Source organism: Schistocerca gregaria, chromosome X (assembly GCF_023897955.1).
Source record: "Schistocerca gregaria isolate iqSchGreg1 chromosome X, iqSchGreg1.2, whole genome shotgun sequence".
NCBI classification, from domain to species: domain Eukaryota; kingdom Metazoa; phylum Arthropoda; class Insecta; order Orthoptera; family Acrididae; genus Schistocerca; species Schistocerca gregaria.
In genome coordinates this window covers 184754063-184771117 of record NC_064931.1, presented here as the reverse complement: position 1 = coordinate 184771117, position 17055 = coordinate 184754063, and the positions used below count along the sequence as shown (strand labels likewise).

Below are 17055 nucleotides of genomic sequence, written 5' to 3'. Positions count from 1 at the left end.
AAGGATATGGGTTGCAGTAAGTACTGGGAGATGAAGAAGCTTGCACAGGATAGGGTGGCATGGAGAGCTGCATCAAACCAGTCTCGGGACTGAAGACCACAACAACAACAACAACATAGAGTCAAAATATTTCTTGCAGAAATAACAAAAGTATGTACTTTACAGTTAGATTTAAGAACATTATGCATTACAGACATTATATTTTAATTTGTAATGTAAAAAGGAATCAAAGCGTAATCTATGATATAATTTTTATTATTAAACTTTTGTTTTGAAATTGGTGTGGCAACGGCCTTGCCGCAGTGGATCCACCGGTTCCCATGAGATCACCGAAGTTAAGCGCTGTTGGGCGTGGCCGGCACTTGGATGGGTGACCATCCAGCTGCCTTGCGCTGTTGCCATTTTTCGGTCTGCACTCAGCCTCGTGATGCCAATTGATGAGCTACTCGACCGAATAGTAGAGGCTTCGGTCAAGAATACCATCATAACGACCGGGAGAGCGGTGTGTTGACCCCACGCCCCTCCTATCCGAATCCTCCCCTGAGGATGACGCGGCGGTCGGATGGTCCCGGTAGCCCACTTTTGGCCTGAAGACGGAGTGCTTTTGAAATTGGTGTAACTCATCTTCAGAGAAAACAGAACACCTTGAACGATTAGAGAAAGGACGTTCATACTCACAGGACATGTACATTAGCATGTCCTACAGAAACGATTAGCATTACCATGGTTCAGCATGTGTCCTGTTGTCCAGTAGGCACTGGCGCCGCCATGGGCAGTTATAACTTGCTCCATGCGTGATGGCATCGACGAGTATAAGGCGTGAACGGCGTCCTGTGGTACAGTCATCCATGCTGCATTCACCTGGTACCACAGTCCATCTGTGGTGGTTGGCATTCGGTCATAGCACTGCACCCGTCATTTCACCATATCCCATACAGTTTCGATTGGTGACAAGTCTGGTGATCTGGCGGGGCAGGGCAAAAGACCGACATCCTCTGACACCAAGAAGGCCCATGTTTGTGCAGCAACGTATGTTCGTGTATTGTCTTGCTGAAAAATGGCGTCTGGGATGTTGTGCAGAAACCGTATAGGTATGGATGGTAGGATATTATTCACGTAGGTCTCACTGTTCACAGTGCCCTGCACACGCACCAGCTGTGATTTCTAGTGGTACTTGATAGCATCCCACACGATAAGGCCTTGAGTTGACACTGTATGTCTTGTGCGAATGTAGTTACTGTGATGACGCTGTCTGTGGCAGACCAAAATGCGGCCATTATTTTCAAACAAACACTATCTGAGCCATCTGGTTGGCCGTGCGGTTCTAGGCCCATCAGTCTGGAACCGCATGACCGCTACGGTCGCAGGTTCGAATCCTGTCTCGGGCATGGATTGTGTGATGTCCTTACATTAGTTAGGTTTAGGTATTTCTAAGTTCTAGGGGACTGATGACCACAGATGTTAAGTCCCATAGTGCTCAGAGCCATTTGAACCATTTATTGAACACTATCTGATGCCATTCCTGTCCCCAGTGACGTCGTTCCATACACCATTGTCGTCTAGCATGTTTCTGCACATTCGTCAAAGGTAGGCGGAGAAGTGGACGACGCGCAAGTAACCCGTGCCGTAATACACGGCGACGGAGTGTCACCCCTGACAGTGTACGATGTGTTAAACTGTTCCACGGTTGCGACAGAGCTGCTGAGGAAAAAAATAGTTCAAATGGCTCTGATCACTATGGGACTTAACATCTGAGGTCATCAGTCCCCTAGAACTTAGAACTACTTGAACCTATCTAACCTAAGGACATCACACACATCCATGCCCGAGGCAGGATTCGAACCTGCGACCGTAGCGATCGCGCGGTTCCAGACTGTAGCGCCTAGAAACGCACGGCCACACCGGCCGGCTCAGATAGTGTTTGTTTGAAAATAGTGGCCTCATTTTGGTTTGCCACAGACAGCGTCATCACAGTACTACTCTGGACGGCGCTGCTGTGGACGCAGATCTGTCCTTCAATGGGATTCGGATGAGGTGCCGGTCCTCTGGGTGGTGCGAACTGATCCATTTCGTCGTGTTCTACGGGCTTCCGTGAACCAATCTGCACAAACCCGTTGCACAACCGAAACACTTCAACCCACCCGAGCAGCAGTTTCCCGGATGGATGCATCACATTCTCTCATGCCAATAGTGCGCCCTCTTTCACACTCACAGGTTTGAGGGTACAGTTTGCACGTACGTCTGCAAGGCTCCCTGCACGTCTGCTTAAGTCACACTCATCCATTACCTACGGTTTACAGTGACAACGAGTGCCACTGTGACGTTCTTCCGGTGGTGTGGCGCCGCGATATCGATGTTGAGCTTGAACCCGTGAGCCGAACATGGTTCAAATGCTAATGATTTCTGCAGAACATAATAATGTACGTGTCCCGTGAATATGAATATCCTACCTCGAGTCGTTCAATGTGTTCTGCTTTTCTGAACATGAGTGTATACCTCCTAATAACACTATTCTGCGGCCACGTCGCTATCCAGGTCTGAGATGTTTCACTTATTAGAACCGGAAGCCTTGAACCTGATTGTTATGAACGCGGCTTGCGTCCGCACTGAGCATCAACAAGGCTCAGGCCAGTCATTTCGTGTGGCAGGTATTAAACATTTCGGGCAACGCCGGGCACTACCCCTAGTCTAACCTAAACAACAGCGACACATTTACGGAATTTATACCAGTATCACTTCCAAGATAATTAAAATAGCGAGAAACTGCCTAAAAGCCATACTCAACCTGATCGGTGCACCAAATCAATGCTCGTGAATACACCGAGGGGATTTACATTCTGTGTACCTCAACTTCCTGCCTGCAGAGCTGGCACATTATATGCTAAGCTATACGAGCTGGTCATAAACAGATTTTTCTTATCACAATAGAGTTAACATAAGATAGGTACAATTAAAGACATGCTTGGAAAAACGTGCTAACTCTCAAATGTAAAAGTGATACTTAGGGGTGAGATCAATGTCAATTTTGATAGTTCAAATGGTTCAAATAGCTCTGAGCACTATGGGACTTAACTTCTGAGGCCATCAGTCCCCTAGAACTTAGAACTACTTAAACCTAACTAATCTGAGGACATCACACACACCATGCCTGAGTCAGGATTCGAACCTGCGACCGTAGCGGTCGCCCGGTTCCAGACTGTAGCTCCTAGAACCGCTCGGCCACCCCGGCCGGCTTCCTTCAGCAATATCTCGTAGTCTACATGGAATCTTTGCTGTACTCTCGTCAAATCGTTTGCAAGAGACATTATCCTGTAAACAGATCTTCGAAACATATGTACCAAGCTTAGCATCCGAAACACAGACCAGTAAATTTTTAGAGGAGTTGTACAATATGGATTTCACAAAATACTCTGTGACTCACATTATCAGACTTAACAGTACCATCGGGCACTCAACGGGCTATACAAAACGAGATGTGGGACGGTCTCCACTTAGTGTACTTCATCTCATCTCTGAGCAACTACAGAAGTAACGACCTACGCTTCACAAAGGACTCAGAAACTAATTATCAGATCAATATATTAATACAGCAGCGCAGAGGGACTTTAATAAATATTAAAGTGGCACCTGGAAACAGTAAATGGCCAAAACGCAACACGATCGAACTATGGAAGATACTATCCGTATCTTCAAGCAAACCTGATGAGGCGTTAGTTAGTATACATTTATTACTTATTAACAGTCAGGTCAGTCTCCAAAGCCGCATGTTATCTTACCAACTCCCAAGTGGTCGGTTCTGAAAGAGCTACTATTAATTAAGAATTCCTTCTTATGGAGATAAAACGAAAAAAAAGTTTTGATAGTTCCCGTACCCAGCAACAGATGGCAACACTGATCTCTAATGATTTTATATTTGTATATCTAATGATGTTATACAATTCTTTGAAAGATATAACCGCCATTTGATTTTTGAACACGTTTTATTTCACAATCTAGATTTCGGCCTTAGGCCAGTATCAAGTGTTACATTATATGACTGTGGCAAAAGTAAAATAATTAACTGCTTGTCTAGCCAGACATATGGAGATGTAATTCGTATTCAGCGAACAAAAATAAAGCTAACCAAAGCAATAGAATGCATAAAGTTCAACAAAGTGTGTAGGGCAAATAAAGTCATTTCTAATTACATCCACGTGAAGACCAAACCCACTTCAAAAGCAGTAAAGCGGGCAGTACAGTTTTAACACTTGATAATGGCCAAAGGGCGACACCTAGATTGTGAAATAAAACCTATACTACAGTCAAATGGCGGTTATATCTTTCAAAAAACTTATCTCTAAATTATTAAACTTGAGGGTTCAAATGGCTCTAAGTACTATGAGACTTAACTTCCGAGGTCATCAGTCCCCTAGAACTTAGAACTACTTAAACCTAACTAACCTAAGGACATCAACACATCCATGCCCGAGGCAGGATTCGAACCTGCGACCGTAGCGGTCGCGCGGTTCCAGACTGTAGCGCCTAGAACCGTTCGGCCACTTCGGCCGGCTAGATTTGAGGCTTAGCCCGTTTTTCCGCGCATGTCTGCAGTTGTCCTCAGCTCGAAGGTTGTCTTCATCGGCTTACTGCCTTATTAGACATGGTGTTTTTGGAAGTTATAGAGGTGAACAAGAATATGCAAACACGCAAAAAACACATTACCATTCCTAATACGGTGTAGGAAAACCGTTGGCATTCAAAACAGCTTCCAGTCTTCTCGGAATGAGTGGATATACTTCCTGTATGGTTTCAAGGGAATCATATACCGTTCTTCCTGTAAAATGGTGGCAAGTTCAGGTAACGAGCCGCCTGGGGTAGCCCTGCGGTCTAAGGCGCCTAGCCAGGGATCGCGCGGCTCCCCCTGTCGGAGGTTCGAATCCTCCCTCGGGCATGGGTGTGTGTGTTGTCCTTAGCGTAAGTTAGGTTAAGTTAGATTAAGTAGTGTGCAAGCCTGGGTACCGATGACCTGAGCAGTTTGGTCCCACAGAACTTACCAGAAATTTCCAAAAATTTAAAATTTTTCAGGTAACGATGATGGAGGTGGATAGCGGTCACGAATAGACTACAAAGGTTCAATAATATTGAGACCTGGTGGCTTTGTTCACCAGGGAAGATGCAACAATTTATCCTCGTAGTCACAAAACCAGTCCTGGATGATCCAAGCTACAGGGGCCCCATCGTCTTGGAGTACAGCAACATTGGCGTTATGGTCGCTCGTAGTTAGCAACACCATAAAGATTATGGCTCGTATGTAAGCTAAAGAGGATGCTAAAAATTTATGGACAGCCTTTTTAGAGGAAGCTGGGAAGGCTGTGTCGATCCAAACAGAAGGCAGTAGTCTCCAGACGAGGAATTTGGCCTCTAGGCGTCCATTATGAACAATGGTACAAATCAGCCAACAGGGTAGTGTACGAAGGATGTGAATAAGGGAACATCTAAAATGCCAACAGGATCACAGCGTCAGGTTCCATCACCGATGAGTGCGTGATTTGTGCGTCACGTGATATCGTCAAAGAAGAGTGTGGAGGTGGCCAACTGCTAGTGCATGCTTCAGGCATGCAGTCACACAGGTTCATCAGAGGAGTGAGTCAGCTGTGTTTTGGGCTGGCGTCATGTACATCTGTCATCGCTATCGAAGGTAATTTGACAGCCGTTTAATATCAGGAAAAGACCCTTCAACATGTTGACCAGTCCTGCCATAATTCTTTCAGTGACGGGTTCATTATCAGTCACGTGAAGACCTTCTTCCTGCAGGCAAGAATGAACTGAATGGAATGAATGGTCTGCAGTATCTACTGACATGAACCTGAGAAACATAGAAGCAGGTATCATCGGAGTAACGACGCAGCTTAAATCACTTAATAAAGGCAAGGCCTCCGGTCCATATTGTATACTAGTCAGGTTCCTCTCAGAGTATGCTGATAAAATAGCTCCATATTTAGCAATTTATACAACCACTCGCTCACAGAAAGATCCGTACCTAAAGACTGGAAAATTGCTCAAGTCACACCAATACCCAGAAAGGGAAGTAGGAGTAATCCGCTGAATTACAGGCCTATATCACTAACGTCGATTTGCAGTAGGGTTTTGGAACATACACTGAATTCGAACATTATGAAGTAACTCGAAGAAAACGATTTATTGACACATAGTCAGCACGGTTTCAGGAAATATCGTTCTTGTGAAACACAACTAGCTCTCTATATTCATGAAGTAATAAGTGCTATCGACAGGGGATGTCAAATTGATTCCATATTTTTAGATTTCCAGAAGGCTTTCGACACATTTCCTCACAATCGTCTTCTAACCAAACTGCGTGCCTAAGGAGTATCGCCTCAGCTGTACGACTGGATTGGTGATTTCCTGTCAGAAAAGCCACAGTTCGTAATAACAGACGGAAAGTCATCGAGTAAAACAGAAGTAATATCCGCCGTTCCCCAAGAATGTGTTTTAGGCCCTCTATTGTTCCTGATCTATATTAACGACATAGGAGACAATCTGTGTAGCCGTCTTAGATTGTTTGCAGAAGATCTGTCATTTACCGTCTTGTAAAGTCATCAGATGATCAAATGACTTGCAAATGATTTAGGTAAGATATCTGTATGGTGTGAAAAGTGGCAATTGACCCTGAATAAGAAAAAGTGTGAAGTTATTCACATGAATCCTAAAAGAAATCACCTAAATTGCGATTGCGCGGTAAGTCACACAAATCTGAAGGCTGTAAATTCAATTAAATACTTAGGGATTACAATTACAAATAACCTAAAGTGGAACGATAACATAGATAATATTGTGGGTAGAGTAAACCAAGACTGTGATTCATTAGCAGAACACTTAGAAGGTGCAACAGGTCTACTAAAGAGACTGCTTAAACCACTCTTGTCCGCCCTATTTTGGAGTATTCTACATCTACATGACTACTCTGCAATTCACATTTAAGTGCTTGGCAGAGGGTTCATCGAACCACAATCATCCTATCTCTCTACTATTCCACTCCCGAACAGCGCGCGGGAAAAACGGACACCTAAACCTTTCTGTTCGAGCTCTGATTTCTCTTATTTTATTTTGATGATCATTCCTACCTATGTAGGTGGGGCTCAACAAAATATTTTCGCATTCGGAAGAGAAAGTTGGTGACTGAAATTTCGTAAAAAGATCTCGCCGCGACGAAAAACGTCTTTGCTGTAATAACATCCATCCCCATTCGCGTATCATATCTGCCACACTCTCTCCCCTATTACGTGATAATACAAAACGAGCTGCCCTTTTTTGCACCCTTTCGATGTCCTCCGTCAATCCCACCTGGTAAGGATCCCACACCGCGCAGCAATATTCTAACAGAGGACGAACGAGTGTAGTGTAAGCTGTCTCTTTAGTGGACTTGTTGCATCTTCTAAGTGTCCTGCCAATGAAACGCAACCTTCGCCTTCCCCACAATATTATCTATGTGGTCCTTCCAACTGAAGTTGTTCGTAATTTTGACACCCAGGTACTTAGTTGTATTGACAGCCTTGAGAATTGTACTATTTATCGAGTAATCGAATTCCAACGGATTTCTTTTGGAACTCATGTGGATCATCATTGCTGTGCGGTGTGGGATCCGGATCAGGTGGGACTGACGGATGACATAGAAAAAGTACAGAGAAGGGCATCATTAAAACAAAGGCGTTTTTCGTTGCGACTGGATCTTCTCATGAAATTTCAATCACCAGTTTTCTCCTCCTCCGATCTGGAACCGCTACGGTCGCAGGTTCGAATCCTGCCCTGGCCATGGATGTATGTGATGTCCTTAGGTTAGTTAGGTTTAAGTAGTTCTCAGGTGTAGGGGACTGATGACCACAGCAGTTTTATGCCATAGTGCTCAGAACCGTTTGAACCATTGTTTCTTCTCAAAACTTCTGAGGTCATCAGTAACCTAGAACTTAGAACTATTTAAACCTAACTAACCTAAGGACATCACACACATTCATGCCCGAGGCAGGATTCGAACCTGCGACCGTAGCTATCGCGCGACTCCTGACAGTAGCGCTTAGAGCCGCTCGGCCACTACGGCCGGCCAATTTTTCTCCTCCGATTGCGAAAACATTCTGTAGGCACCCACCTACATAGGGAGAATGCTCATCACGATAGAATAAGAGAAATCAGTACCCGCAGAGAAAAATTTAAGTGCTCCTTTTTCCCGCCTGCCATCGAGAGTGGTACGGTATAGAGACAGCTTGAAGGTGGTTCATTGAACCCTCTGCCAGACACTTTATTGTTAATAGCAGAGTAATCACGTAGGTGTAGATGTAGATGTAGACTGAGTGTGTATGGGACCAGTTGAAGCTTTCAGTGCTTGGTTGCAGGAATCTTCCTCAGAAACTGGATGACGTCATGAGATCCGCCGTCAATGAGTGGGGAGAGCCTTGATCGGCGAATTCTCGACATCTTGTGGACAGCATTCCAAGGAGTATCGAAGCATGTTGTGAACAGCGATGGGAAAGAGACTTTTTTCAACAACCGAGTGCCCAGTCACTCTCCAGGTCTGAGACGTTTCATTTAATGTGAGACAAGCTGCTGACAAAAAAGCATCTGTCGGTTACGTGAGCTACTCTCTGGGTTCGAGTGATTTCGCTTCCAAACCCGAGGTGGGCGACGGCCCATAGGGCGGGCGCGTCGTAGAGGCGCCGCCGTAGCCTCCTCCTGTCGTTGCCAGGGTGACAGCCGGTGCGAGGAGGTGGCGTCGTAGCCGGAGCAAGCGCAGCACTGCAGGGTGACTCGCTACCTCCTCAAGTCGTTTGTCTTCCTTGTCCTCCCTGGCGGCAGCAGCAGGATGTCATCGTGGAGTGCATGCAGGCACAGCAATCTCAGAGATTAAAATGGTTTTTAATTAATCGACAAAATCAGTCTTTTTCAGTAAAATGGAGTGCAATGCTGCTGAGACGATGACACTAGGAAGAAATGGGGCACAACAACTAGAGAAAGAAGAGAGAAAAATACTGAGGAAAATATTAGGTCCCAAAAGAGGTGGAGAAAGGCGGATGCGAAGGCGAAGACCTAGGGAAGAATTGTACCGGAACATGAGAACAACATCCGGGGAAATCAGACTCAAAAGGGCAAGATTTGCTGTACATGTAGTTAGGATTGGTATGGATAGAATGACGAAGAGAGTGTGGGAAACAACAGGGAGGACAAGGGGAGAGGCAGGAACCAAGAGGGTTGTTGAACTTTGAAAGGACTGGTTGGAATTGGGGGATCAAGGTCGAAGGAAAGGAAAATTGGAGTAACTAATATACACCGACAAATATGCCGGAGATCAACGACAGAGAAGAATACAGGAAAAGATTAGAGTGTCAACTATGGAGCCGACAGGAGAAAAGGACACTGAAGATTTCGGAAGAAGAGCGGGAGAGAAGAAGAGAAAGAATGAAGAAGTTCAGGGAGAAGAAGAGGAAAATGCAGTCCACGAAGGGGCTACGCGTGGTCCTACAAAGGCCGTAATACAAGAAGAAGAAGGAGAAAACGGAGTGTAAAGAGTCACTATAAGGTGAGGAATTTCCCTTCTTCTTCACGAACACCTAAGAGAAATTTTATACTTGTTAAACTTTGTACTGCCAACGAAGAAGCCTTATTAGTTACATGTTAATTGAACCTAGAACAATCAATGCACAACAGTCTATTTATAAGTTTTAAATAGCGAAAGGGATAATTAGTCTTTCAGTACATAAATAAATATGTGTATTGGTAATTTCAACTATGGCGTACCCAATGAGATGTCTTCCCTTGTATCTGGCGATGGTGCTACCCTCTGGGGGTATGTGTTGCCAGGTTTGTGTTAAATACCGTTGCTTTACTTTCACCTGATGAAATTACTGCAGACTGGTTTCATTCAAAGAATAACTGGATTAGTCCACTAGACCACTACTCAATTGTTTCAGTTGAGTGAACGATTGAATTCATGCTTCAACCGACAGAAAAACTAGAGGCTGAGTTAATTTCAGAAGAAAGAATGAACAACTCTGTCAGTACGGGAAACACCACCGGATTGTGTCCATTGTTTCCATTCAGTTGCTTCCATACACTGGTTTCACTCAAAAAAATAAATGAGTAATTCAGCCGATGCATAAAGCTACAGCCGAATGAGTCGACTGTTTTCCAAAAACAAAATGAATCGATGGTTTTCATTCTGTTGTCTCACTCACTAGTTTTTGATCATAGTGCCGAATGTTACACAGCAACAGATTTTCATTTCACATATGTACAAAGATATGATAAGGGTAAAAGGTCTTCAGACTTCCAGTACACTGTGTGTCTTGTAAGTCCAGTATCAATCACTTTCTGAGATCGTGAGCTCTAGCTTCTTACTGTTGGACTGTCGTTTGGTGTAAAGTTTGTGCAAGTGCATATGATACTTATAGGTAACCATAGTTTGGTCTAAGGGCATGGCGAGCCAAATGATACCCAAACAAAAGAAGAGCCAGGGATATCAATAATTTGATTCTTACAGAACGGGTAATTGCAGTATGTAGAGAAACAATAAATAAATTGACGTCTTGTAATTAGACTACGCTTCTTGCAGAACAGGAAATTGTAGCTAGTAGAGACACAATTAAGGCATCGACATTTCCGAATTATCCTCAGTGTTAATATCAGCCAGCTTACCAACTTCTCAGATAGGTATTTCTTAAGAGGAGATCGTAAGAAAATTTCCTAAGAAACTCATAGTAAAATTCGCGATCCGATGAAAAACTGTCAACTCTATTACTTGAATACAATAACGTTTTACTATTGTAACAAGAGAAAATATGTAAAATGGGAAGGTCTGAGGCCAATTTTCTAATAACATACACGTGTTCAGTAACTTCCGTTCTTTTGTTATTAGCCAGCCGGGGTGGTCGAGCGGTTCTAGGGGCTTCAGTCTGGAACCGCGCGACCGCTACGATCGCAGGTTCGAATCCTGCCTCGGGCATGGATGTGTGTGCTACACATGCGGGGAAGAAGGTTCCCCAGAACACACTATCTTTTTCTGCGGGCACTACGCGAACAATAGACGTACACTACACTTAGACTACACAGATACAGGCATAGATATATACACAGCAATAAGAGACGAAGAACAATGGGCACAATTAAACGCACTGACAAACAGTATTTCAAGAACAACACATGAAGAATACATGCGGACACGACATTACAGACATGCCTATGTGCAGCGTAACAACAATCTCCAGAGGATGGACAGCGATACCCACAGTGGCAGCGAAAATAGTGACAATGAGGAGGAAACAGGGGGAGGAAGCTGAGATGTGACGGTAAATAAGCAACAGTGCTGGCGATCTAGCCAAGAAAACACCAAATACTGTACATGGATGGGCACCTACAGTAGTTAATACATAGGATTAGTAACAAATAGGATAAGCAACATTATTACTAATAACCATTTGTGTGTGTGTGTGTGTGTGTGTGTGTGTGTGTGTGACTCGCTGTCAACGGCTCGAAGAAACCATTCCGAGATATTCACCGTCAGTCACATTCGATGATGGCACTAACAAATCTCTCCTCTATCCTAACCTCTTTTTATATTCTTCTTAAAAAACAACAAAATTTTATTCATTTTCAACCTTAAATTATTGTTATCTTGAAAAGTATCATTCTTTGTAAATGTTGTAGACAAAACAAAAAAAAAGAAAACTGTAAAAAGATGAAAAACGAAAATTGTAAGATGTACGACCTGTTTGAAACATCAGGTAACAGGTCTATAATTTGGCAATAAATAAATGTGTGTGCTGCCTTAGGTTAGTTAGGTTTAAGTAGTTCTAAGATCAAGGGGACTGATGATCTCCGATGTTAAGTCCCATAGCGCTCAGAACCATTTGAACCTTTTTTTTTGTTATTACAGGGAAATGAAGAATGAAATATCCTCACGTCTAATGGGCGCCACCTTGCCTTAAATGTCATTTGTCGTTAAATGGAAGATAACAGGTATGAGATCTGAACCCGTTACGCTATGCTGGACGATGAATGTTCAACAGAAACGAAGGTAACATCATAGAGCTCGACTTGTGAGCAATCGAATTAGAAACACCTGACTACGAGAACATGCTGAAAAGTAACCTCTCCGATTTTTTAAATATGAAATCTCTTCAACCTTGTTAACTAAAACAACATTGTGCATCTTTATTCTTTATGTCTACATATTTTCAGCCCAGTGCCCCTAAGGGCTAGGAACTGTAGCGTCTAATATAGCGGTGTGTAACGCTGCTATGATGGTGCGTGGGAAAAAGCATGCTGTAATCGAGTTCCTAATTCTAAGAGTTTGTACACACATGGAGCATCCTCTCCTTCAGAATGACAGTGCTAGACCACACGAGCTCTGTGACATCTGGCTCGCGGGAACTGGAGATAGGTCCAAGGTGTGCGCATCTCATTCACATGGCGTCACGTACACTAATGAGCCAAGACATTATGACCACATGGTTAATATCGTGCTCGGCCACCTTTGAAACGCAATACAGCAGTTATTCTGCATCGCATGTACTCGGTAACTCCTTGGTAGGTTTCTGGAGTTACGTAGCATTCGATGCCTACGCGCAGATCAAGCCATTCCCATACATTACGGGCCGGTGGTTGCGGGCGCGGATCTGGCTCCCGATAACGTCCTGTGCTCCATCGGGTCCAGATCAGGCGATACTACATCACGATTCAGGTCTTGTGGTGCGGATCCTGCTGGATGATGCCACCGCCCTCAGCAAAGACATCAAGCATGAAGGGATGCAGGTGGGCCGGCCGGCGCGGCCGAGCGGTTCTAGGCGCTTCCGTCTGGAACCGCGCGACTGCTACGGTCGCAGGTTCGAATCCTGCCTTGCGCATGGATGTGTGTGATATCCTTACGTTAGTTAGGTTCAAGTAGTTCTAAGTTCTAGGGGACTCATGACCTCAGATGTTAAGTCCCATAGCGCTCAGAGCCATTTGAACCATTTTTGGATGCAGGTGGTCTACATCTGCATCTACATCTACATGGATACTCCGCATATCACACTTAAGTGCCTGGCAGAGGGTTCATCGAGCCTCCTTCACAATAATTCTCGATTATTGTACTCTCTAACAGTGGGTGGAAAACACGAACACCTTTATCCTTCCGGCCGATATCTTATATCTCTTATTTTACTATGATGATCGTTTCTCCCTTAGTAAGTCGGAGTCAACAAAATATTTCCGTATTCGGAGGAGAAGGTTGAGGATTGAAATTTCGTGAGAATATTCCGCCACAACGAAAAACGCATTTTAATCCTATCTTGTAAGGATCCCAGGTTGATGATGTTGCTGTTTGGTTTGTGGGGCGCTCAAATGCGCTATTATCAGCGCCCGTACAAATTTCCTACCTTTGCTCACTCCAAACTCGCCACTTTCATGAATGACGATGAAATGATGAGCACAACACAAACACCCAGTCATCTCGAGACAGGTGAAAAACCCTGACCCTGAAGGATCGCAGACCAAGCAGCAGTACTCCAAAAGAGGACGGACAAGCGTAGTGTAGGCAGTCTCTTTAGTACATCTGTTATATTTTCTAAGTGTTCTGCCAATAAAATGCAGTCTTTGGTTTGCCTTCTCCGCAATATTTTCTGTTTGCTCTTTGCAATTAAAGTTTTTAGTAACTGTCACCCCGAAGTAGTTAGTTCTATTCACAGCTTTAGATTTGACTGATTTGTCGTGTAATAGGAGTTTAACGGATTCCTTTTAGCACTCATGTGGATGATGTCACACTTTTCATTACTGCCAATTTTTGCACCATACAGATATCTTCTTTCAATCGTTTTTCAATTTGTTTTGATTTTCTTATGACTTTACTAGACGATAAACGACAGCATCATCTGCAAACAGCTTACTCAAGACAGCTGCTCAGATTGTCTCCTTAGTCGTTTATAAAGATAAGGAACAGCAGAGGGCCTGAAATACAGCTCGATGACTTTCCGTCAGTTACTACGAACTGTGGTCTCTCTGATAGGAAAGCACGAATCCAGTCACATAACTGAGACGATATTCCATAAGCATGCAATTCCATTACAGGGTGCTTGTATAGTACGGTGTCAAAAACCTTCCGGGAATTCAGAAATACGGAATCAATTTGAAATCCCTTTTGAACGGCGCTCACACTCTTATGCTTCACATAAACGACGTTTTCTAAATCCGTATTGACTATGTGTCAATAGACCGTTCTCTTCGAGGTTATTCATAATGTTCAAACACAATTTATGTTTCAAAATCCTACAGCATATCGACGTTAATGATATCGACCTACAATTTACTGGTTTACTCCTACTACCTTTCTTGAGTATTGGTGTGACTTGTACAACTTTCATCGAGACAGCAGTTGTGTGTGATTTTTAAGTATGGAGCTATTGCATCAACATACTCTGAAAGGCACCTAATTGGTACACAGTCTGGACGGGAAGACTTGCTTCTATTAAATGATTTAAGTTGCTTCACTGCCCTGAGGATATCTACTTCTAAGTTACTCACGTTGGCAGCTGGTTCGCAATAAAGTTCAAGTAGGACACATCAATAAAGGTCGTACGATGGGATGGTTACCCGTACGAGTATTGTGTTCTCAAAGGAGCGATACCAGTGACAAGGCAGAGAAGGCAGCAATAGCATCGCGTGTAGCACTCATCGTGTACATCTTCCAAATAAGTCGGGTATTTACTCGAGATTGGAAAGAGGTATGCTGCCCTCCCAGCGCTAAAAACAATTTCAACACGTCGAACCTGCGACCGTTGCGGTCGCGCGGTTCCAGACTGAAGCACCTAGAACCGCTCGTCCACGCTGGCCGGCTTGGCTGTTGTTTTGCCTTCTTGTGTTCTTGCCACAAGTCCGTGAGGAACTGCACGCTGTCTGACTGCCTTTTGGCAATGACTGCGTGTGCAGTCATGGCGAGTATCCACATCGTGGAGGTGCGCTTTGGTCTTGGAAATGGTTTCGCATCAGGGACGATGAGTGCCGTGGCTTGAATGCTACGTGGGTCGCTTCTGTTTATGTGGGCTATCATTTTTTTTTGTTTGTCGCCCATATATTGCTGCTTGCCCTGCAGAGGAATCGATGTTCTATGGTGTCCTTTTCGTTACAAGTTTCACAGTTGGGCGATTATTTTATATGGATTAGGGCCAGCCTCTCGTTAGTCGGTATGGTGTTGTGCACTACTTTGTAACATGTAGATCTGGCGTGCTCCGCTATTGCTTGTTCCGAGATGTTTTTCCAGACGACTGGCCAATCGTGACCTAATGATTTTATCTCGATCCTCGTTTTGTATGTTTGCCCTCTTAGTGCGCCGTAGATGTTTTTCGCCGTCCGTAGTTGCGGGTTTGTCACGGTGTGCAGTACATAACTCTTGTCGAGAATCAGTTGCCTGATGTGTCGCTTCTTAAACGGGATGTATCTGGTGTCTACCGGCGGTTCCTCTGATCGTGGCCTGTAGGTGTTTATTAGGCAAGCCGTGATGCTGTCTCTGTTCTTGCTCTCCATTTGGATTGCTCTGTGGAGCAACAGCGCAGCACACTTTGTCTTGACGTCCACCAACCCCAGCCCTCCTTCCCCCTTCTTCAGTGAACACGTTGCCTGTGATACTTTGAATGTCTCCCGCCTCCACAGCAGGTAGTATATGACTCCTTGTATCGCTCGTGCAATGTCTGTTGGTGCACTCAGTATCTGTGCCACGTACCAGGCTTTCGACAGGATCGTTGTATTGATCAGTTCGACTCTTTGTCCCAACGTTAGATTTCTGTTCGAGTGAGTCCTGGCGAGACCTCATATTGTATGTAGGGTTGTTCGCCAGTTTTGTGCCGCCATCTTTAGTGGGCATTTTTGGATTTGTATCCTTAGTGTTTTGTGAGTCTCGGTTATTCGATACCACTGCCTGTTGATTGTCAGACTCCCGTTGCCAATGGGGAGCAGCACAGTTTTTCTGGGATTCACCCTTGCTCCCGATACGTTTTGGAACATTTTCATTATAGGTTCTATTTTGTCTCCTGCTCTTTGTTCACGAAAATTCCCACATCGTCGCCGTAGCTCATGTATGTGACCTGTTCTCCAATTTGATATCCATTCAGGCTTGCAGCCAGTTTCCGTAGCAGTGGGTCAAGTGCTGGCGCGAAAAGGGCCATGGACAACTGGCAGCCTCGTCTTACTGACTTTCCTACTTGTATTCTTTTGTTGTCCCTCTATTCATAATTATTACCGATGTGGCGTTCGTTAGAAAGTTTCTTACGATTTGGGTGAATTTTTCTCCAAAACCGAGTTTTGTCAACGTTTGCAGGAGATATCGGTGGCTGATCCTGTCTAAAGCCTTGTAGAAGTCCACAGCGCTTGACAACAGCGCTCGGCAGACCGGATGGTCACCCATCCAAGTGCTAGCCCAGCCCGACAGCGCTTAACTTCGGTGATCTGACGGGAACCGGTTTTACCACTGCGGCAAGGCCGTTGACGGTTATTGACTCGAGAAGCAGCAATATAGAGTTTTTCTCTGGAACCAACGAGGAGTCGTTGAATTTTTCTGTGTGTCAGAATGTAGGAAGCAACAAGCACTGCCTTGCTTTTGTCTCCTAGTGCGAATAAAGTATCTCACTGCCTAATTCGTAATAATTTTAGTTAATATTTGCTGGTTATCAGAATATAAAGAGGAACATGTGTTATCTCACACATGTCTCCAGTCGTGATTAAGTGTATGACTGTGTGTTGTCGGAAAAAAGTTGCAAGCAGAAGCCTCGTCTGTGAAAGAGGAAGTCAGAACTCATGTACCGGGAGTTGCTACAAAGACTTAATGTATAGAGTGGTAGTGTGTACCATCTGCAAAGAAATACAGCCACTGTAAGACACCTCTCCGAATATGTTTGAACTACAGAGAAAATAGCCGGCCGCGGTGGTCTAGCGGTTCAGGCGCTCAGTCCGGAACCGCGCGACTGCTACGGTCGCAGGTTCGAATCCTGCCTCGGGCATGGATGTGTGTGATGTCCTTAGGTTAGTTAGGTTTAATTAGTTCTA

The 17055-nt window shown here is 44.4% G+C and overlaps 2 pseudogenes; one reads left to right on the top strand and one right to left on the bottom strand.

Annotated features, from left to right (window-relative positions):
* Window positions 1-284: 284 nt before the first annotated feature.
* LOC126299824 (5S ribosomal RNA) lies at window positions 285-401 on the top strand (annotated as a pseudogene).
* Window positions 402-16381: 15980 nt separating this feature from the next.
* LOC126299676 (5S ribosomal RNA) lies at window positions 16382-16499 on the bottom strand (annotated as a pseudogene).
* Between the last annotated feature and the right edge of the window lie 556 nt (window positions 16500-17055).